Below are 24,611 nucleotides of genomic sequence, written 5' to 3' on the forward strand. Positions count from 1 at the left end.
TAGCTTCCCATACTAGTGTTTAGCAGGATTCAGATCCTCCTCCTCCTATTGTCCAGCACCAGCTCCCTTCTCTGCCAGTCTGCCCACTCCCTTCCAGGCATCAGGTGAGGCACTCACACAATTCCCTTTGAGGTCCCATTTTCCTACATAGCTGAGCCAGGTATCAAAGGGAAATGGAACTGGCCCTTAAAGGACACAAGCTGAGAGGTGTCCCTCATGCTCCACTATTCCTGCTCTGTCACTGCCCCAGCCCCAGCCCCTCCCTGCTGCTCCTGCTCCCAGACCCCCCAACTTCCCCATGGATCCAGCTCCTGCCACGCCCCCCAACCCAGCTACTCCTGCCCTCAACTTTCCTGCTGCGCTGGAGCCCTGATGGCCTCTGTTCCTCCAACTCCCCCAACCCCTGCCACTGCCCCCTGATCCCTGCCCTCACCTCCCCCATCCCTGCTCCCCACTCCCCCCATCCCTCCCCCAATCCCGGCCCCCAACTCCCCCCAATCCCACCGCTGCTGCTCCCCTCCTCCTACCCCCCCCCCGTTCCCCTCCCACGAGCGGGAGCCAGGGTCCCTCCTCCAGCCTGCTCGGTAAGGGGGAAGGCGGCGCCGCAGCGAAGCCCCTTAGCCCCTGCCCTGAGCCGGCCGGGGCCAGCTGACATGGGGGGGTGCGCCGCCGCCGGCCGGCCGGCCCCCGGGAGTGGGCCAGTGGGGAGGGGCCGGGGGCGAGGCTGAGGCGAGAGGAGCCCGGCCGGCGGTGGTCACACAAAGCCCCGGCGGCTCCTCCCTCCCTGCCTCCGGGTGCCCGGCCGCTCGGCGAGGCGGGCAGCGCCGGGCTGCTCCCGCCGCGCTGGGCCGTGGGCAGCAGGAGGAGGCCGAGCAAGGTAAGGGCTTCCCGCGGGCTGCGGACACACGTGGCGCCAGGGGGCGGCCGTGGGAAGAGGGGCTGGGAGGGCTGAGCCCCCTCGTGTCTGTGGGGCCCGTCCGGGCCGAGCGACGGTCACCACAGCGCGGCCAGGTCTCTGCTCAGCCCAGGGGCGATAGCGCCGTCCCTGGCCCGGCTCCGCAGCCGGGTTAGAGCTGGCCTGGGCCCCTCGCCGTGGCCTGGCGCTGGGGTCCGGCTCTGGGCTTGCCCCGCGGCGGCTGGGAGCAGCATCTGGGCCTGGTAGTGGGATTTTCAAATCCATCAGAGCGATTTAGGAGCAGATCTGGCGCTCCTAAATGGCTGCGCCGCTTTTGAAATCCCACCCACCACCTCTGCCTCAGCCACTGCCAGAAGGTCGCACCAGATCATCTAGTGTGAGCGGTGTCTGTGTACAGCTTACCTGTGCCCCCACGCTAACCCCAGCAGTGAAATGAGGCCAAAGCATTAGCCCGTGGGAGACTAGGAGGTCATGTGCCATAGGCGGAGAGCAAGACCAGACCCCGGTGCCATGTATTCAAGGCCCTCACAATGAGAGGGAATGACTCAGAGAAACCCAGGTGTTCCTGGCAAGTGACCCGCACCCATACACTGCAGAGGAAGGTCATTGCTAATATGACCTGCTGGAAAATTCTCTCCTGTCCCCATATTTGGGGATCAGCTAGACCTTGAACATATAGGCAGCTTGAAAAATTGATTGGGAAGTTGCTTTTATGAACAATGCAAAGCAAAAATCTTAGAATTCTTATGGAGTCCTATTTTTTAACTTCCCTTTACATGATCTTATCGCTATTTTCTGTATTGGCTGGTATCCTGTGGGCCTCACACTCAGTTACTAGTGGTTATATATGAGGAAAACTTCTTGGTTGATTTCTTTTCTAATAGTTTTGAGAGGCCCCAGCTTCAAAAGGAAGTCATAAGTACATACATATATTAAAAAAATAGTATCACCAACTTATCCTCTTTCAAATCTTTCCTTAAAAGCTTCCTAGACTATGATATTTACAAATCATTGCCATCTGGCATTGGCTAGGCAGGTGGAGAACTTCGACTTATGATTTTCTACAAAATCTTGTTTTTTATTGTTACCTTATCCTCCCAACCCAGCCAGCCTCCATTTGTCAGTTTTGCCCCACCTGTTGCATCCTGCCTGCTGTGTAGATTATGAGCTCTTTGGGGGCAGGGACCATCTTCTAGCACATGGTGCATAGCACAATGGGGCTCTGATCATTGACTGGGGAATGCTAGTGCTACCGTCACCGAAGCCAGGCCTAGAGTACAAACTTTTGCTAGCATAGCTATGTTAGTCAGGGGATCCCTGACCAATATAGCTGTGCAGGCAAAAGCTCCTGGTGTAGAGTTACACTGGGATAATTTATTTCACTTGGTAGTTAAGGGTAGGGCACTGGAATAAACTATGCCAGCAAAAACACATTTGCCAGTACTATTCAATTTTATTCTAGGTTTTTATACTGTAGACATCACCATAGTATCTGAATGCCTAAAAAACACTTGCTCCTTAAAGATGACAAGTGTATAGTGGCATAGCTATACCAGCAAAGAGCTCCTAGTGTAAACCTGGCCTGAGAAAAGACAACCACTTCATTAATATATCAGATCTGTTACCTTTGAGAACATTTATTTGTTTCTTAAATAGTAGACTCTATTTGGAAGGGATTTTATTTGAACATTACTTAATTATAAGGGCATATATACATATAATTATACTAGTAGAAATGTCTTTTAACACTACAAACAACATGTGATTGTTGTAGCAGCTGTGTTGGTCCCAGCATATGAGAGAGACAAGGTAGGTGAGGTAACCATTTGTTGGTCCAGTAAAATATATTACCTCACTTACTTTGTCTCTCTCTCTCTCACATAACTAAGCAAGAAAAAAGGGCCATTTTTCTGATTTGGAGCAGTCCTCTTTAGTTGCACAGTATTAAATACAGAATACATTTGATATCACTAACACAAGATGTTGCTAAATGTATTCATTTATCTTTTATATTAATTAAAAATACAAATTAAATAGTGCTTACCAAGACTAGCATTGGGGGAAAATGTATATTGACTTTCCTCAAAATATGGAGGAACAGTTATATAGAACAAAATCCTTAAAGCATGCAACTTTCCATGAATCCACTCATCAAAGATGCTGTGTTTATAACTTTCAATACTCTCTATAATTTTGTTGGGAAACTATCTGTAACTTATTCACATATAATAAATTAATAAGAGATTGTTTATTAGATTATGAGGAGAGCTGGTAAAAAAAAATGTCAATTGTTTCTCTTGGGAAATTTGGGGAAAATATTTTTCAAAATTTCCTAAGGAAGTTTTTTGGTTTTACCAAAAACTGAAAGCGTTTCAATTTAAAACAATCCAGCTTTTTTAAAAACTGAAAGGCATACATTGTTACCAAAAGAAAATCAATTTCTAGCTTTTCATTGAAAAACTGGAAAATTTCAAGAAAAACAAACATTTTTTGTGAAAATGTTTGCTTTGGTGATAAAGCAATTTTTCATGCAAAAAATGTTTAGATGAAAAAATCGCAACCAGCGCTTCAAATTATCATTGTGAAATGAACTGGCTGATCTTTCGTGTCCCCTGGTGGTGGTGGTATGTGTAATATAGCCTCTAAAAAGTGCTTGTATAAAACAAGCTTAAGTTATTGTTTGGCCAAGAGTTTGGAATGGCAAAATAAATATTCAAGTCTAAGCAAAGAACACTGAAATTTCATATTGGTCATATCTTTGAACATGAGTATGAGTGGACTGCTTAGAAAACCTGCTGAATTGGGACTTCTTTGCACTAGGCACTTTACAAACACCTAGAAAGACACAGTCCCTTACCCTGGAGAGCTTATAACCTAATTTAAGACAAGATCCTAATATGTTATTAAAGTTGACAGGTTTTAGTTTTATGGGGATAATTTTTTTTATAATGAACAGTTTGGAGTCTGAATTCTTTGTGATGGAGTATGTAGTTTATCACAAAACACCACCAGCAACATAGCATCTCAAGGGCTTCTGTGGAATGTTATTTGCTTCACAAACATGGCTGTGATGCATTCTATAATTCATATCCCTCCAACTGCAGAGGATCAGTGCTTCACTATGTGAAATGAGTTTGGTGATTTCAGTCCCACTCTTAGAGCACATCATAAATCCACTGCCGTAATTATCACTACGTGGCACCTTTATTAGCAATCTCTGCAAAGGGATAAAGCCTTATCCAAAGCCTATTAGAGTCATGGGAACCTTTTCATTGATTTGTTTTTCCTGTGGGCTTAAGGTCAGGATCTGAGTGGGCATGGAAACTGAACTATGGTCTCACCTCCTAGAGATGGTAAGATTAGGTCATTTGCTAAGGAAACAACAGATTGATATAAAATAACTTAATATGATGTAGTAGCAGTGTGGTGGATATGGTTGGTTTGTTTTGGTTTTGAGGCTAGGGGGAATATCTATCCAATATATGTCTGAGTTTAGTACACTGAAAATAAATGCATCTCTGCTCACAGATGGTAGTTAATAAGCCAAAACATTTAAGCAATACAGTTGCTACTGAAACTGCTCTTGTATGCAACAGAATATCAGTGCTGAAAGAGACTGTTTATACATCTGCTTCTTAGCACTTACGATTCTGTGACTTAAAAGTGAATTACATACTGGCAATTCAGTTTTTCTTAGTCTGTGCTATCACCTGTAATTACACAGACCTACAATATCTAAAAAGCTGAATTTAATTGTGAATGAATTCTGCCCCTCCTGCATAGTCTGAATGGGGGTTTAGAGAGGAATGGACTTCTCCTCTCCAATATGTAAGCAGGCTGTAAGGCTGCAGTGCAATTCATCTGTGGATACTAGTCTAGCCTTTATGCTGGAATAGTGGCTGCTATTGCTTCATATCTCTGTCACCGGATTGAAGTGTCTCAGAGGCTGTGACTTCTCCTTTACCGCAGGCTGTTATGGGCTGGTACAGAGGGATCTCTCTAAGACGCACAGTCTCTGCCTATTCATCCCCCTCCTCTTTCCTTTGTAGCCTCACCACAGAGCTGAAATGGGTTGGATGGGTCCTAGTTTGCATCACAAGTGAATCTCACTCTAAGGTTGTGTCTACACTAGACTTCTTATCCTTAAAGACTCCCGCTCTTTCTACCACTGATTCAGCTCTATCAGTGGTAGCAATGGTGGGAGTACTAATGCAATCAGTGGTGCCTTGTGTTACAACTACCATGTAATCTAGCTCCCACAAGCAGCTCTAGACAAAACTGCGGTTAAAATGAAGGTTGTCTGTCTATGCTAATTCTCCCACTCTTATCCACGGACCTGAACCAGTTAGTGCAATAATGGGAAGGCCATATGAAAAGAAGGCTAGTAGAGACAGGGTGCAGGTGGGTAGCCTTTTCATCTATTAAATATTGTTCTTTCTTAAAGACATTAATCATGATAAAAACAAAAGTAGGGAACAGTGTGAACTTTGCAAGGTTTCACAGCTTTTTATTTGTGGAATAATAATCGCAGAAAAGAGAGCCTTTATTAGATCAAGATTATGGGCCAGATTCTCCTTTTACATCAGTTTTTCACTTATTTACACTTCAAAGGAGTTACTTCTGATTTACACCATTGCCAATGAGAGCTGAATCAGACCTGAACAGTTGATCTTAGTTCTGTAATTTGGTGCTGCCTCATTATACTTGTCCTGCATATAAGCGCATATTATTCAGTGTTGTTCTTACATTGAGCCCATGCTGTACTTTTAAGTATAATTGAACATTCATTTTGCAAAGAGAGTGACTGAAACTTTTCCCCATACTATGGGTTAGATTAAATGAGGATATACAGAGTATATTTAAATTTTATTTCAAAATGGTTTGCTTTTAAGTAAAGTGACAAACAATTATGATATCCTCTTAATGCATTTTAATGAAAGGATTTTAGTGATGTAGCCATTTAGGATCAGGTCAGGAATATTTTGCATTCTGTGTCCAGTCATTCAAACAATAGCATAATCAAAATTCACTTCAACATTTATTTTTGACATATGGAACACATTCCTCAAGACTTGTGGACCTGGATTTAATCAACCAGAAAACTTGTCCAGTAAAAATAAACTGGTTTGGTAGAGGAGAGACATTCCTTTTATTTTCCCCTTCCCTTTTAAGACCGAAAGTTGCACATATCAAGTTTTGAGGATAAGAAATTTTGGCGTACCGAGCCCATTCTCCCTCTGGTAGGGTTAACTCTCTCCTCAGTGGGTATACTTGCAAAAGCAAGTAAGTTAGTGTGGGATTTTCAAGACCTCTGCTCCTGTTGAATAGTAAAACTCCCATTGACATCAAGGGGAGCAGAGTTAGGCCAATGCTGAATATTCTGGAAAAATCCCACTCACATGTCTATTTTAGGATAGGAGGCTGCTATTTCCAATGTTTTCCCACAGATGGTACAAGAGTCCAAATAACCCTTTAACAGAGCCTTTTCTGATATGTACAGTTTATTTATTTATGCACCTAGGAGCCTCAACCAGATTGAGGCCCCATTGTGCTGGGTGCTGTACACATAATAAATGATAGTCCTTGGCCTGAGGTACTGACAGTCTAAAACACAAGACATAACAGGTGAGTGAGACAAAAATGTGGTTGGGATGGGAAGGAGGACGAGGTAGAAGTAATGAAAATGAACTTAATCCTTTCCTTAAGCCTCAGAACACAGAGGTGTGCAAAATTCCCTGCAAAAATAGGTTCTTTGGAGAATATGTGTATGTATGTTCAGCTCAGGTTTAAAGTCCAAGTTTGCCCTGGGGTAATTATCATCTCCCTGGATTTAAAAAAGATCTGCCCTGAGTAATTTTGTAAGATATTTAAATACTGAGAGCCAGATTCTCAGATGTAAATAAGTACAGGTCCATTGAAATTAATGGAGCTATGCAAATTGACACCAGCTGTGGACTTGGCTTGAAGAATCAACCTCCACTGCACACACTAAGTTGAGGCCTGTTCAGTTTTCAGAGCCTTTCCTCAAAAGAACCTCTTTGCTCTCCTTTGCACCATCTCCAGAATGTGAATGTCTGTCTTTTGGCTCAGTGCCTGGAGTACTGATGCTCTAAATGTGACCTCACAAGTGCTTTGCATAATACCCTTCCATATTTTCAAATGACTCCCTTACTTCTGTGTTCTAAATAATTCTGTTTACTTTTACTTTGTTTTTGGTCAACACAGAGTCCCTTTGTTCCAATTATTAACTCTGGGGTTCTTTTCGTTCTGTGTTAGTCAAAGCATGTTCCAACGTGAAAATAATCTTCAATCTCATTGGCTTTCCCTGCATGCATCATATTACATTTGCTGACATTCCCTTATCTTGTTTCATCTACCTGAAGATTCCCAACATCCTCTTTCAGCTAAACTCAAATTTCTGTTAATGGTTGACTCTGGGCCTGTGCCATACAAGATATATTTAAATACCCATTTAGAGAAAAGTTTCCAAAGTAACCAAGCTGCATCTCAGCCAGACTTGTATACTCAGAAGGGCGAATACATGGAGACACATGGAAATCCTTGTCTGGCCAACCTGAAACTGCTCTATGTTCCTTCAGGAGCTGAAGGATAGGGCAGACAGGGCAATGAGTGGATGGAGCCTGCACTAAGCCAGCTAACACAGCTGAGTCAGTGTATGGTGGGAAATATTTTGTGCCATGTAATGGACTGGCATGGATTAAATTCCCCCAGTGAGCAAAGGACAAAATTGTGGCTCTCTGAGTCCCAGTTCAGCCCCATGTCTACTCCTAGGCCAACACAACTATGCTACGTCCTGCCTTTTACTCAGGATTCTTGGGAGCTCCGTAATTGAGTCATGTATTAGGTTTGATCTGATGTTGATTAAGTGCCAGATTGCAATATGAGTATTCCCACTGCCATTGAGACTGCCTATGTGTGTAAAGGCTCATCAAATTGAGCAAATGAATTCAGTTTGGAACAAATATATCATAAAAAAGAATATCAAATTCACGAGAATAAATACCCATTGCTTTTGGTGACTGGGCCCTTGCCACATTCCTGACCCTGAGTTTATTTGGCCAATAATTTCCTGGGAAAAAGTTCAGATGTTGGCAACCGTGGGACACAGACAAGTAGTAAAATTTTTATAATAAGTTGTTCTAGCAATGGTTGGGGATTTAAAAAAAAAATCTGTTTTGCAATGTTCAGAGCAGTTAATGCAAGATGGAAAAATACTATGATTTTAAAGTTTTAAATAGCTACCAAAAAAGAAGCCAAAATTCTTAGTGTGTTCACTAATAGCCACACCTGCTTGGCTTGTCTGCTTGTGGAATAGCAGGGTACCATATATCATTTAAAATTTCTCTGCCAAATGCCAAATCATGAGCACTGCTCTTGTATACAGCTGTTATTAGGGTCCAGAGACAACCTTGTAAATTATGTTTATGTTGGAATTGGAATTTGATCAAAAACTCAGTACTTGAAGTGAGTTTCAGTTTTGGAAAGTGTGACTTGGTGATGTAATATTTTTGGTCCTGTAATTTTTATAATATGAGCAGCTTGAGCTTGATTTTTGTAGATATGAAGCAATTTGTTGCAGCTACAGTCAAGAATCTGTCATTATGTACATTAGGAACTGGGAGCCGAATGCTTTGTAAATTGGCTATAAAAACTGAAACTTGGAAAATGATGTCTTAGCAATGAACAAACTTTTCCTCTTTAGTTTGATATTTATAGTTTAACAAATCTATGTGGGAATTTGTAAGTCAAATGCCAAATATACAAACATAGGCCCAGGTCCTGCAAAAGGAGCTCAGGCACCAATCCTGGAAAGACTCCCGTTGACTTTGATGAGCTTTGAATCAAATCAAATGTAGGCAGAATCCATTGGGACTTGTATGGAGGGATCTGTTGATACATTTGCAGGATCAGGGTCCATGCTTGCACAGAAATATGCCATAGAAGTCTTTGGTTTTATTGCCTTTCATAATTTCAAGGATCCCAGCACATTCTCTGTTTTAATATCAGGTGAAATTGCTCCATAGTGACACCCGAACTTTTTCCAAGTATCAGCACAGCAAACCAATGGAAAATTCATTTACAAATTTCTAGAAAACAAACCCTGAACTCAGAATGGAGGAACTATGAGAATATCAACTACAGTCAGTGACAAGTGCACAGCTTTCATGAAAGTTACATGGTACAGAGCAAATTCAGACTATAGAAGATACATCACATTGCCACATTACCCCATCCTACGTTAAAAGCCATACGAGGGGGCCCTGTGGGAAGAAACATCTGAGGCGTCTGCCAGCATCGTGTGATGCCTCTTCCCCCATTGTAAAAAGTATGTGATGACCATGCTTGCATCTGGACCTCTCCCAGGCATGAGACCAATTCTCATTCGCATATAATGGAGAGGACCAGGAATTATACTGAAGTACAGGTTTTGAAAAATATAACAGAAATGTTTCAAAATAACTATAATTAAAGGTTTCACAGACAGCCGTAAGTTTAAGAGCTTGTTTACACATATGGCGCTACATCAACATGGGAGTAGCTGTGCCACTGTAGGCTTAGTGAAGATGCTACCTATGCCAATGGGAGAGCTTCCCCATCGGCGTCAGTACTTCACCTCCCTGGGAGGCAGTAGCTATGGCAAAGAAAAAAGCCTTCCCGTCAGCATAGCTCTGTCTACACCAGGAGTTCGGTTGGTATAACTGCGTTGCTCAGTGACAGTTATACTGACATAGGTCTGTAGTGTAGACCAAGCCTGACCTTGTATCAGTGCCTATTTTCTTATTCACTATGCATTTTGCTAATTACTGTGCTTGGGATTCATGACGTAGCTGGTAGAAATGAAGCTGCAGTATCCGGGGAGCAGTAAGCTTCCTCAGGTTAATTCAAGTTTTCATATAATCTTTCATCCCATTTTGCAATTATAATCAAATTTCTGTCCCACTCTGGCAAGTGGATAACACATCAAATGGAGTAGGTATTATTGCCATTGCCTTTTTTTTTTGCCATTTTTTTGTATGCTGCTTTGAAAATATTCACTTTTGTTGTCGCTTTATCCCGGACCTGCAAACTGCCAAGATAAATATTTAATTTACTAGATTTCAGATTCAAATTTTTTATGTCCAAAAGAAAAAGATTATTTAATCCCTTAGTATTTCAGGAACTATTGCACACATGTAAGCTATCATTTATAATATATTTCCCATATGGTTAACTGTGGTTCTAGAAACCAAAGAAGTGACTTGGCTCTACTTCACATCTCTTGTTCATTGCTAAAGATAGCTTAATATGTATACACCCTTCTTCTAGACAGACTAGGCATTTCCCGTTTACTGCCCTCTTTTTATTGGTAATCTTATAGTTGCCATGTGTTGTCATACTTACTTAAATCACTAGATTTACTGTGATGTGGCATATAATGGAGAGTAAATTCCCCCCAAAACATTCCACCTTGACAGTTCTGTCGAATTAAGGCCTTTGTTCTGCTTAAGATTTATTTTGAGGCCAAACAAGCCATAAACATATTCTGCCAAGTTATTTGATTTTGTGTGACTTAGTTTTCACAATGTATTGTATTTTGCCAATCACTGAAAGTTATTTTATAGGTGGTTTAAGAAACAGTAATAATTACATTAATAATACATTAGCAATTCCTTTCTTTAACAGTTCCAGAGGGCTAGCTGTGTTAATCTGTATACAGCAAAAACAACGAGAGTTCTGTAGTGCTTTAAAGACTAACAAATTTAATTTCTGCAGGCATAAGCTTTCGTGTGCTCCAGACCACTTCCTCAGATGCAAGTGATAGAGATATACAGGAGGCAACATATATAGGAGGCAACATATACATATCCAAGGGAAGTGACGACAAAGGGGGGGGGGGGGGAATTAAAGCAGAGTACTTGAGGCCTAATTACAGCCATTGAGTAGGGGGTGATAATGGGTGATCAGAGGCAATTACTTCTTGTAATGAGATAACCATTCTAAGTCTCGATTCAGACCCAGTTTGATTGTGTCAAGTTTGCAGATGATTTCTAGCTTGGCAGTTTCTCTTTGAAGTCTGTTTTTGAAGTTTTTTTGTAATAAAATAGCAACTTTCAAGTCAGTGACACAATGACCTGGGAGATTGAAGTGTTCTCCGACTGGTTTATGGATGTTGTTATTTTTTATGTCTGATTTGTGTCCATTTATCCTTTTGCGTAGTGACAGTCCAGTTTGGCTAATGTACATGCTAGAGGGGCATTGCTGGCACATGATGGCATATATAACATTACTAGATGTGCAGGTGAATGAGCCTCTTATGGTGTGAATGATGTGTTTAAGACCAGTGATGCTGTCACTAGAGTCGATGTGTGGGCAGAGCTGGCAACAGATTTTGTTGCAGGGATAGATTCCTGGAATGGCCTTTTTGTAGGGTGTATGGTTGCTGGTGAGTATTTGCTTCAGGTTGGGGGGTTGTTTGTAAGCAAGGTCTGCCTCCAGATACGAAAACTGCAGCTTTGTTACTAGCTACTCCTGTATTTTGCAGAGCTGTCTGTCATAAGGTGTGAGTACAGATGTTTACTGTGTAGAACTGTGGAAAAGTTTGGAGCCTTTGAATATGCCATTAATAATGTTTAATAGAAGACAGAAAGAAGAAAGTGCTATTCTAAGTGTGCTCATAAAAAATTTATTTTCTGCCAGTGACTAGAGAAGGTTGCTCTCATAAGACCAATTAATACACTTTGTCATACAGCCACCCCTTCCTTCCAATCAACATCCTTATGGACATCATTATAACTCCACCTACCAGGAAACTATGTTTAATTGTGATTGGCAGACTTTTATTTTCTGTTTTTACTTCCTTGCTTCCTGGTGTAGGTGGAGTTATAATACTGTCTGCAGGGATGTTTCCTTTCCAGGATGGGGGAAGAGGTAGACTGACAAAATGCATTACAAGTAAGTAATTGTTTTCTTCTCTGTGTGTAACTAAGCCCGATGTACTCTTTTGAATTCTGTCAAATTGTACAGAAGGAAAAAACCCTTTGCTTCATTAGCAGAGCTTGATTTGGAGTAGCTTCCTGACAGAAATCTGATGGTTTTCATAGGACAAATGTGATGAATTTAAGAAAGGCAGCTGGAAGGAGCTCAGCTTTACTATGTAGTGTCCAGATGCAGCGAGGTACTTTAAACATGTGCATGGTCTCATGCAAGTCAAGTTATGCAATTCTTAAGTACGATCTCTCAGTGCACAGGCCAAGAAGAGATTTTGCTTAAGTGTAAATGTTAGGGCATTATAGGTACACTATCAGCCCTAGTGGTGTAGGGGTTGTATACCCAGTGCCCATCATTTAAAAAGCTTTGTATATTCTGAATACACAATATTCAAAGTATTGTTTCTCATGTAAATGTCTTATTATGCTTGACACCTTTGACATTATGAGTTAATGAGTTTTATAAAGGCACTTATTCCCTATGAATTGAGAATCTCGGGGCCAGTTAATCACAGGTTTGAAGTCAGTATTTTAATTCTACTTTTGGCAGCACCAAATTACACATCAGATTTTGATTACATAGCAGATATTCTTTTTAAATTATATAATGTATTGTTACTTGATACCTAACTAATCTGCTAATTTGCACAAGTACATGTATAATACTGAACTTTACTAAACGGAATGCAATACAATGAGTGGTGGTTGAAGGTTAATTTATGATAACTGACTTAAATATCTAATACTGTGAAACTCTACGCCACTGACAAATCAGTCCTTTCAACTGTATTAAATGTTTCTACTCTCTTGCACTCTAAACATTCCTCTGTATCATAGTTACACAGCCAGTGAACAAGCTCAATTTTTTTTTTTGGTTTCAGGTAGCTGCTACACAGTGTATTAATCAAATGCAAATAACAGGTTTATTGACTTTATCCTCTCTGGAAGATTTTGGTTCAAATTTTCAGAAATAGGTACCTAAATTTTGGCTTCCAAATCCATATTTAGGCCCCTGCCTGATTTTCAAGAGTGCTTGAGTGCTCAGTTCTCCCATTGACATAAACAGAACCTTCAGGGTGTGCACACTTTTGAAAATCAGGCCACTTATTTAGCAGCCTAAATAAAGACATAGGAGCCTAATTTTCAGCATTGTTCTTTATGGAGGGAGAGATTTTTTTAAAGGCATAGAGGGCAGCTAGGCATCCAACTCCTATTAACTGCCTAACTGCCCTTTGTGCCTTTTGAATATCTCCCCCTTTAACTGTGGCTCCTAAATCCCTCTGTGGGTATCTAAATAAAGTGTCATGATTACCAAAGGTGCTGACCCGTGAAGCACTCCTAGACTTCAGTGGAAGTTGTGAGTACTCAGCACCTCTGAAATCCAGGCCACTTTTATTTTGGGGACTCAAATTTGAAAAACTTCCCCTTTATCCGTGTCATTACATCCATTTTCTAGGATTTCACTGTGGTTTTCAGAATAGAAAATATATTTGGAAGGTCACTTATTCAAGAACAACCTGAGTCTCATATTTGGTTGTATGAAAAGAAAATATAATCATTCTGAATGTTTGGTTTTCTAAAATTAGTTGTTTGTTTTTTTTAAAATGTTCCTCCTTAAAGAGCAAGATGCTGAGTGCATCTGGAGGAATGATGGTCGGTCCAGAGGTCAGAATGCTAGTCTGAGACTAGGTTCTATTCTCTGCTCCACCACAGACTTCCTGTGTGTAAAGTAGGGTAATACAATTACTGTAAGCCAACATGGGTTTATGGAAAATAGATTATGTCAAACTAACTTGATACCATTTTTGATGAGATTGCAAGTTTGGTTGATAAAGTTAATAGTGCTGATGTAGTATACTTAGACTTCTGTAAAATGTTTGACATGGTGCTGCATGACATTTTGATTAAAACACTAGAACAATGTAAAATTAATGTCGAACCATAGAAATGCAGGTCTATAAGGGACCTTGAGAAGTCCTCAAGTTCAGTCCCGTGCTCTGTGGCAGGACCAAATAAACCTAGACCATCCCTGACTTGTGTATGCCCTACCTGTTTTTAAAAACCTTCAGTGATGGGGGTTTCTCCCTTGGAAGCATATTACAGAGCTGAGCTACCCTTATAATTAGAAAGTTTTTCCTAATATCTAACCTAAATCTCCCGTGCTGCAGATTAATCCCTTACTTTTTGTCCTACCTGTAGTGGACATGAAGAACAATTGATCACCATCCTCTTTGTACTGGCCTTTAACATATTTGAAAACTGTTATCAGTCCTCATCTCAGTTGCCTTTTCTCAAAACTAAATATGCCCTGTATTTTTAACCTTTCCTTATAGGTCAGGTTTATGAAACCTTTTATGATTTTGTTGCTCTCCGCTAGACTCTGTTTTGTCCATACCTTTGCTAGTGTGTGCTGTCCGAAATTGGACACACTACTCCAGCTGAGGACTCAGTAGTGTCATGGCACACATTAAATTGATTAAAAACTGGCTAACTGATAGGTCTCAAAATGCAATTGTAAATGGGGAGTCATCACCAAGTTGGTGCATTTCTGTGTGGTCCCACATTGTTGATTCTTGGCCCTCTGCTATATAAAACATTTTTATCAATATCTTGGAAGAAAACATAAAATCATCACTGATAAAGTTTACAGATGAGACAAATTGGTAAACGATGAAGAGGAGGCTTCATTGATAGAGGGTGATCTGGATCCCTTGGCAAGCTAGGGACAAGTGAGCAACATATGCTTTAATTTGGCTAAATATAAATATATATATATCTAGAAAGAAAGAATGCAGGCCATGCTTACAGGATAGAAGACTCTGAAAAAGGTTTGGGAGTTGTGGTGCGACACTGTGGCCAAAAGGGCTAATGCGATCCTTGGATGTATAAACAGGGGACTCAAGTAAGAGTGGGGTGAGAGATTATTTTACCTTTGTTTGGCACTGTTGCGATTGCTACTGGACCACTGTGTCCAGTTCTGGTGTTCACAGTTCAAGAAAGATGATGATAAATAGCAGAGGATTCAGAGAAGAGCCATAAGAATGACTGAAGAGATAGAAAACCTGCCTTAGAGTGATAGACTCAAGGAACTCAATCTATTTAGCTTAACAGAGCTAAGGTTAAGGGTTAGTATAGTCTGTTCGTACCTTCATGGTGACAGAACAAATACTTGATAACGGACTCTTTCTTCAGTCTCCTTGTTGATGCCACCTCAGAATAGCAGTTACTCCCAAGACTGTAGTTTGGGGGAGAATGCATGTATAGTTGGTCATGTCGCCTTCTCAAAGTGCAGAATGGGGTCTGACTGAGCTGTCACACAGGAGTTTAGGAAAAGTAGTGGGCCAAAGGAACATATCAGCTTCCTTTTGGCATCCAGAAGTGTTTAAAAGTAAACTGAGGTAAGGATGAGCTTTCATTTCCAGCTTTGGAATGGACTGTTAGTCCATGCTCCCAGTATTATTGCTAAGTGCAGAGGAACAGCTTTTCTGGCAGGCAGCAGTTAATTGTCACTTTTCTGGAACTAGTTTGGGTTGTCCTGACCTGATGGACAATAGAATTTTTCTTGGTTTGTTGGTTTTCAAGAGTTGTATGCTTGGAATCCAAAACACGAGCACAAAACTTCAGAGACTTTGAAAAATCAGGTCAATGTAACATGCATGACAACGAAGTAAATATCAGGTATTATCCAGCAATCGCTGGGCTCTATTGGCAAGCATGCAGTTCTGGAATAAATCTGACTTGTAGTACAGGGGATGATGTTTAATTTACATATATGCTGACAAATGGTATTAGCTGGCATTTCAGCTATCTCTTTTAAAATGTTATTTTAAAAAACTACCTTTTATGTTGGAAGCCCAACCTCTCCCTCATGTAGTTTTGGAGCTAGGAAGACTGCTGGAATGAATCAAAAGGGTTATAAGAAATGTTATAAAATTAACATGGTTAATCTACAAAGTATAGTGAGCAACCACCTGTATATTTTTATGCCTAATATCAACAAATTAACATTTATAATTATCCAGTTATATGTATTTTATTTTGTTTTGCATCAACCTGCCTGATGTTTTGTGGGATTATTGATTTTGTTGTGATAAATTGACATTCAATGAAGGCTGTGTTTTAGGCCCTGATCCTGCAAAGATCTAAGAACGTGCTTGACTTTACACAAAGGCAATAGTCCCATTGACCATAATGAAACTATTCCCTGTGAGTAAAGTTAGGCAAGTGCTTAAGGCCTTGTCTACACTAGCATGTATGCCGGCAAAACTTTTGTTGCTCAGGGGTGTGAAAAAACACCCCATTGAGCGACATACATTTGGCTAGCATAAGCGCTTGTGTAGCTGCGTTATGTTGACAGGAGAGAGCTCTCCTGCTGACATAATAAATCCACCTAAATGAGCGGCAGTAGCTATGTTGGCGGGAGAGCGTCTCCCGCTGACATAGCGCTGTCCACAAAAGCGCTTATGCTGGTGAAATTTATGTCGCTCAGCGTGTCCTTTATTAACACCCTTGAGTGACAAAAGTTTTGCTGGCATAAGTGCTAGTGAAACAAGGCCTAAGTCTTTGCAGGTTTGAGGATTTTGACTATACATTTTACAGGACAGAATCTGTATCTTTCTCTGAAACAAGGGTTGCACTTGAACAAGAGATACATAAATTCAGATCCTCCTTCAGCATATCAAACATCAAAGATGAATCTGTTGTGTCAGGATTCCCCAAGACAGAAAGTAAATATGTTTTCTTCTTCTTAGCTACTCCCTCTTCAGACAGATATTTTCTCAGTGACCCAGCAAAAGGGGTACGCTTGTTATGGCAGGTATCACCAGCTGTTTGTTACATGTAAGTATGTGTACACAACTACTGGAAGTGAGTCTTGCAGCCTGGGTCGATGGCCTCACGCTACTGGCGCTTATGCTAGAGCACTAAAAATAGCCATGTAGACGTTGCTTTGACATTCAAGCTCAGCTGGAGCTTGGCCTAGGAAGGGGGGTAGGCTTTGGAGCCTGAGCTGGAATGTTCACGTTGCTTTATTAGTGAGCTAGCATGAGTCTGTTGACATGGGCTGCAAGATTCGATCCCAGCAGCTGTGTAGACAGATCCATAGTCTTCCAAATTGTTTTTCTTAACATGTGAGCAAATGTTCATTTTTGGGAAGACATGCTTTGTTGTGGTTAGCTTTTGTTATGCAATATTCTGTGTCGAGGCAGTGAATGGTCCTTGGAGTGGGTGCTGTGTGAGCACCCTGAGCATTTGCTCTTTGGTTAGAGTCAATTCATGAGGCAGAGATGTTTCCTGTGAACTTAGCATTGGAGTTGGGCTGAGATTCCTGAAAGGAGGGATTGCTTTGCTTGCTGTTTGACTACCTCTGTTCTAGGACTGGTGTATATGTGTAAGTAAAATAAGTTACACATAAAGTATATCCAGACTTGGTGTCAGTGACTGTTTTCTTTGACTGAAACTGATTTGTTTGGCTGAGGAGCAGTGCTGGTATCAGAATGTAACACTGGCATCAGAAGAAGGAGCAGCAATGTAAATGAGAATCGGACCTCATCTGCTTTTCCAGCTCATTTAGAATGGTAGGCTTCTATCACACTATACCCAATAATTCATTTTTGAACATACTTACTTACTGAGAAACTTCAATAAAATGTAGATGGAAATACTAAGCAAGACACAAGAGAGCATTATAAAGCTACTGTATCCCTAACCGTCACAAGACAGACGTAGGTAAATCCCTAACAGCCTTTCATAGATAATTTACCTCTTTGAATGCTTTCAAACGTCCATTTTTCCTGCATTATTATCGACGCAGATAACCTATGTCCATCAAATTTTGCACAACAAAGCAGAGTCCAAGATTCATATTGTAAGCATAGTCTTAAGAACTCCTCTTTCTCTACCACGTGAAATATTGAACACAGCTGCTTTCCAACTAAATCTATTGTGCAGTTGTTTGTTTGTTTAATTGTATCTATCTTGTCATTTCCAATTCCCATTTTGCTAGTAGATTCAGTTTTGTGCTGCACATTTTTTGTCGTATCAGTGTATTAAAGCACTGTGTGATGATAAGAGAATTACCCTCGTTTTAAATACTAGTTTGCCTTGATCTAATGATTTATACGTTGGGTCATGTATGCCATTAAAAAGTTATTTCTGAAGGCAATAAAAGATTACTGCGGTGAGCATTTCTTATTACAAAGGGCTCAGTCTTGCATAAACTGAAATCCGCAACAGGGTTTGACATACTGCTTTAGTATACAGGTTCAGTAACATGACATTGATATAATAGGTGAGATTATTTTAGAAGTACACATTCAGCCTTTCTGGTAGAGAAATGAGTTTATGACTTAGGTTCAGTATTTGTGACTGATCTGTTTTATATATTCATCTAAGTAATAGACTGGATCAAACAATATTTTTATTGTTCAGAAATTGTATCAAAAATTTTCAGTTATCTAAAAATTTATACCAGCTATATAGCTGGTCCAAAAAAACCTAAGAAGAGTTAATTTTTGTCAGAACATGAGAAATTTTTTTTGAAAATCAAATTTTCAAAGAGATATTTTATTACCTTTATTATTTTTTTGTTTTTATTTTTGTGACCAGCTATAGACATAGTCCACAATTTTTCAACAATCCAGAAATGTAATGAAATTTAATGTGTGTGTATATTATATTTTAAAATTTCTGCAAATTTTATTTTTTTTGCCAGTTAAAGAATTGAGAGAAAAGAACAAAGTCACCCTTAGTTAAATTCAGCACTAATCAACATATGTCAGATAGTTACAGTTCATCTCGTGTTCAAAATATGGATCTTTGGTACACTATGAAGGACTTCCTGTTGTTGTCTCCACTCCCTTGCTCTCATTCTGACGTCTATGATTAGGTTGGGCAAAGGTAAAAACCAGTAAATATGTAACTGCATCAGCCAACATAGTTTTAAAGATCCCGTTCCAGATTTGACATAAAATACACATTACGTGTCAGAAGGATTAAAGTGCAATGGTTTCAGTTTTAGTAAATGTGTACTGTATCTTCTGGCTCTTTTCTTATATTCAAATTACATAGAAAGTTAGCTGAAGGCAGGGTTAGTTTAAGGTGATTAAATTCTTAACAAAACTTGAAACTATCTGTCAAGTATCCTTACAGTTTAGTACAATGTTCAGTAGGAGTGGGAGGAGATTTGCCATGATATAGGGCCGGGGCACTGGGCATAACTCTACCAGAACTCCTTCAAGAAAGATGAAGAGTCAAACAAGCCAGATCAATGCAAATTTTGGATTAAGACAAACATTGGACTGTAGGAAGTGGGTATTTTTCAACACTTTATGGTTTATCGGCTTCTATTCATCTACTGCAGTCCAGTGGCAGATGGAGGAAGTTGTAATGTCAGTTAAAAGCTTTCAGCGCTGGACATGCAAAGGTTCAACTGGAGGAAATATGGTTATTTGATTAGCTCCACAGCCTCCCTTCTTGACTTACTCCTCTCTCTAGCCTATGTCTTCAGCCCCTTTCTTCGGTTGTGTCTATGCTGCAGCTGGGAGATGTAATTCCCATCTTGGGTAGGCTGATGCATGCTAGTTCTGCTTGAGCTAGCATTCTAAAAATATGCTAGCAGTGTGGCCATGGTGGCATGGGTGGTGGCTCAGGTAGGCCTGATTCAATAAAGCACTCCCTCACTAAAAGTCAGTGGGATTTAAGTACATGGTAAAGTCTTGTACTGAGGTTGGCAATATAATTGAATTGAAAGTCAGCTTGTTGGAGAAGGTGTTTAATGTGCTAAACTGGATGAGTCATGAATGGTAGCATGCTGATGCTTGGAGATCGTTGTATTGGATGTGAATGTGGTCTTTACTTGTTACTTCCTTGTTTTTTAGCATCTGCATTTTGTGAGGAAATACTGTACACATGAGGAGTCAACTTTTAAATTAATGAATTTCTGAACTGTGGGATTTTATAGCGAGAATCTGTGGTGGCATTGTACAAATTTTGTTGGCATGAGTTTGTTATGGCTCTATTACCCATAAGTGGTAATGAAATCTCAAGTTTGGGATGAACTGAGTAACTTGCAAGTCTTCCCAAAAACTTATTACATAAGCATGTATTCTTTAAATAAAACCAACAGAACAAGAGAAATATGATCACTCTGACCACTTTGTTTGTTCCTTGTATCTCTTTTCCCCAACTTTTATTATTTTACATTGTAAGTTCTTTGGGGCAGGGATTGCATCATTCTGCATGTTTGTACATTGCCTCATAGCACATTTGGGATGCTATTGTCATACAAATAATAAAGTCTAATATAAACTACATATTTAACAGGAAGCCACTTAGAAGTATTTGAGAGCTTTAAACATCTTTGATTGACTATTTTTTGCATACTTCTGTCTGTAAAGCCAGGTGCCTTATTTACTGTGTCCAACTGTGCGAGAAGCAGAGGGAGAGAAAGATTAAACTAATATATTTTTTAGACCTTCTGCAAATCACCTAAAATAGTTTTTCTGGACATAAAAAGGTCATCTTTAAATATCTAGTATCTGGAGACAGCCCAAGACTGGATGCATGTGCTTTGTCTTAATGGGAAGCAGCAATGTTCCTCTTTTTAGTGGTAAGCTCCAAGTTCTAGCTTTGGTGGTCATGAGATAACAGATCTTAAACTCACTGTTCTAGGAGTGACTCTGAAAAGGTGCTGCCCATGTAACTTGTGTGTGGGTGTGGGATGGGTATGTTCATGTGAAATTCCACATTTGGGGACAAAGAAAAGAAGCATGTCTGTGATAGTTCGCTTAAAAAAACGGCAGCTGTTTGAAACTGCTCACAGGATTGGAATGTAAGTAATCCTGGCAAAGAGAGAGTAATGGGCAGAGGCGGTCAAAGGGCTGCAGTAAATTCATTTTATCAAATGGATGTAGCTTTATTATCACCACTATTTATACTACAACAACACCTACAGTGCTGTCCCTTGTGCTAGGCACTCTGCAAATACATAGTAGGAGCCATTCCCTAGCCCAAAGAACTTAGTCTAAATCAACAAGTTTGACAGTGGGTTGGAGGAGAAACAGAGGCACAGAGAAGGGAAAGTGACTTGCCCAAGGACACAGCAGATATGACAAAGTTGGGAATAGAACTCAGGTCGTCTTCTCTGAGTCCCGGTCCACTAAGACATGCTATCTCTGAGTTGCAATAGAATCTTTAGGCACGGGGGACTAATGCAGTCAGCTTCTGCAGAAACTGAACGCTCATTTAAAAAAAGAGAGGCTCTAGCCATCACGGCTGTGAACAAAACCTTTAAAACGTGAGCTGAGTATAACCAGTGCTGCAGCTGCCAGGTAGTAGTAGAGCAGCTGCCACTGCTGTTACACTTTCAGGCCAGTGATTCTCCTACTTTGCCCCTCTGAGGCCTTCTCCCATGTCTGGCCCTAGCTGGCTCCTCCTCTTGCCCAGTTCCAGCAATCACTTCCCCAAGCCTAGGGAAAGGAACAGATGACACCCAGCTACTTACCCACCTCTAGGGAGAGGCCAAAATATTCTGGCAGCTCTGGTGGGCATCTCCTTAAGTGGAGGAAGGGACAGTGCAGGGCCCCAGCCCCTTTTTTTTGGGACTGGGGAGAGGGGAGCAGCCAGGAGGAGAGGTGAGGGGGCTGCCATCAGGGGGAGACTCAAGGCTCAACTGAGGGAAAAATCAAGATGCTGCAATCATGAGGAAGCGTGGGTAGAGCTTATCTGGCTGCTGCAACTGTGGATAGTCGGTGCTGGAAGATGGGTCAGGGAAGAGAACTGCTGAATTTGGAGGGTGAATTTGGGGTATGGGAAGAGAATGGATAGGCTGAGAGTAAATGGAGTGGTGAATGGCAGGCATGTGCCTCAGTGAGGGAGCCTTGAAAACTGAGTGAATGATGGGGTGTGTGTGGTTATCTAGTTTGAGACACGAGGAGGATTCGTGTGTGTGAGTGAGAGGTTGGTATGGAGTTTGCATGTATTAGTGTCCAGGAGTCTGTGTGTATGTTACGTAGTGCAGGAGAAGTTTACATTTTGGTGTTTAAGGATAGGTGAACAGATTTCTGTCTGGGCTGGTGAGATTTTTTTTTTTTACCATTTTGCAAGGTTGATATAAATAATATTGACTGGCACTAATGGCAGTACTAACAAAACATTGTCCAATTATGGCCATATTGAAAACAGGTCTTGAAATTATGACATACAACCGAAAGAACAATTTTTACTCACAGGCAGTTGGGGTTTTTTTTATTGTCCCTGGAAGGAAATGGGATATAATCACGTATTCCAGATGTTAGTTGCATTACTCAAACAAGTTAATTTATTCTTTTTCAAAAGAGCAGTAAGACATATTTCCCAGCACCCTCACTGATCATCCCACCACCCCCGCTCTTCCCCCCCCAACGCCCAAATTCATATAAGTTGTCAGTATGCTTGTTGTTACCATCAGCCATGGGAATCCCTCAGGGTGCCAGTATGCCAGAAAGCATTTAGCCCAGAAAATGTGTATTCACCTGATTGACACACCCTTCTGAGTTTTACCACCATACTTTGTGCAATGTATCTGATGTGAGTCACACAATTTTAAATTAATAAACACATCCTGTATAATATAAATCCCTCAGTATAATAAAGTATTGGACTCAGCATCTGCACTTACCCCAGTATGTTTTAATTTCAACCCTCCTCTGCTAGTTCAATCACTGCTTTGATTCTGCCAGATGTTTTTCTTTACAGAAGTCTTTTTCAAACCTGGGATGGAGAAAAAAGAAAACAAAACTTATAAGTAAATAAACAAATAAAAAAGAATGAAACCCCTGCTCTCCCTTCCTTAGGCGTTCCACTTTTACAGATCTCTATAAACTCACAAATCCAAAGGGAAAACTAACCATTTAAACAGTTTTCAATCAAATTGTTCCTGACACCAGTGGTGGTGACTGGAGAGGAATAATGATTGGGATGATCACTCTGTGCGTCCCTTGTGGACAGGAGTAGGCAGGACAGGGTGGAGGCAGAGTGCTGTTATGGCAGAAGATCCCAGATGGAGCTGTCACATGTAGTCTTACAAGTTTTTTCTTAGCATATGTGTAGTATATAGTCTTTGAAGACATGTTGTGACACTAGGCCTGAAAAAGCCAAACAACTTTACAAATTGCATGGCCCAAATCTGACCTTTAAAGATATATTATAGGAAAATACAATGGTAGTGAGGGTTATTCCTCATAAGTAGACTAGAGCTTTGATATGCAAGTGTATTGTTGGTAGTTATTTGATGTTGTTGACGTATCTCTTGTTAGAGGTTAGCAGTGTAGATAAACGGCTTTCCTGTCTATCACTGTTCCATTGATTAAGAGTTCAAAAGGAACATATGAACATTTAGATAGAACTTTGAATGTAACAATCTATTGTTTGTATTTCTTTTTGAAGTTTAAGTAGTAAATACCCGTAAATGGTTGTAAATGGCCAGTTACCTTGTGCTAATGTAACTAGTTACCGCTGTGCACAGGACATAGGAGATGATACTTCAGAGTCCCAGGTAATCATTTATTAATTGTTCAAGGAGGCACCTGCTGTAAAGAAAATATCAGTCAGCCTGCATGGATCTATAAAAGATTCTAGTGGACTGATCCTTTTTATCTCAAATCTGTCCAAGCTTGGCAGGGAAAGTTTGGATTGCAAGAATCCAGCCTGGAATCACCCTGCTAATTCTCATGGAAGAATTTGAACAAACTCTGCACATGAATTATTTAGTCTTCATTTCTCTGGACCGGATTTCTAACAAAGACGCTCTAAACAAGGACTGATGACCTCCAAGCTGTTTGGGTAATTTCAGAGACTTTGCAATTTAAGAACTTTGCAATTAGTCATCATCTCTGCTTTGAAACTGACCTAAGAGCTTTATTTTCATCTGTGTATGTATACTGACCTTTTAACCATTACTCTCTTTTCTTTTTTTAAAATAAATGTTAGTTTAGTTAATAAGCATTGGCTTTAAGCGTGTATTTGGGTAAGATCTGAACTATTCATTGACCTGTTTGGTAATGTGCCCGATCGTTTGGGATTGGTAGAACTTTTTTGCATATAATGGATAAAGATTTTCAGTAATCCCCATTATATTTGACTTGGCTGTCTGGGTGCTAGCCAGAGGGCTGGATAGTTTTAAGGGAACTGTACTTTGTCTACTGAATGACCAGTGAGGTCGTCAGAACCTGTTGGTTGCTGGCTTGGTATATCTTATGGAAGAAAAATCACCAATATGTAGGGCTTTGTCTGCCCCTTTCTTTGCAGGTTGCCCTGTTTAAGCCATCTCAGCATGGATCCCCTGGAGGCCAACATAACACATGTGTATTATTGTTAGTTTTGTGATGAAGATTCTTCTGGGGGAGCTATGGAAAGCTGCAAGAGTTGGCTCTTTGCCTTAATCTCTCTCACTAAAGTCAGTTGAAATTGCTGTTTGGCCTGAGATTTCTGAAAGCAGGGGGTTGCTAGGTGTTGTTTGTGACTACTTCTGTTCAAGGACTGGTGCACAAATTACACTAAAAATGTACCCATGACCAGCATTACTGATTTCTTTTCCAATGGGGAAGCAATCTGAAAGCCCTTGACATGTGCTGTCTCTCAGCAAAGGGGCAACAGTACCTTCATTTATTCCTCCCTCAGCTGCCCTGTGGCTACATGGCTCCTTAACATCCTTTGTTCAAAGCTATGCC

At 40.6% G+C, this 24,611-nt stretch overlaps 1 protein-coding gene across 3 annotated transcripts in view; it reads left to right on the plus strand.

Moving 5' to 3' along the window:
• The first annotated feature begins 670 nt into the window (after positions 1-670).
• RIN2 (Ras and Rab interactor 2) overlaps positions 671-24,611 on the plus strand; it is a 118,864-nt gene continuing 94,923 nt past the window's right edge. Inside the window, exons 1-2 of one of the 3 annotated variants that reach the window (XM_067533028.1) lie at positions 850-877; positions 11,792-11,869. The gene's annotated coding sequence lies outside the window, so the exon portion shown is untranslated. Of the gene's footprint in view, positions 878-11,791; positions 11,870-24,611 lie in introns of all 3 variants that reach the window. The other 2 variants (XM_067533031.1, XM_067533030.1) reach the window with 2 other exon arrangements.

This window comes from Emydura macquarii, unplaced genomic scaffold, assembly GCF_026122565.2.
Source record: "Emydura macquarii macquarii isolate MOO-44397 ecotype Brisbane River unplaced genomic scaffold, CSIRO-AGI_Emac_v2 contig_3305, whole genome shotgun sequence".
NCBI classification, from domain to species: Eukaryota; Metazoa; Chordata; order Testudines; family Chelidae; genus Emydura; species Emydura macquarii.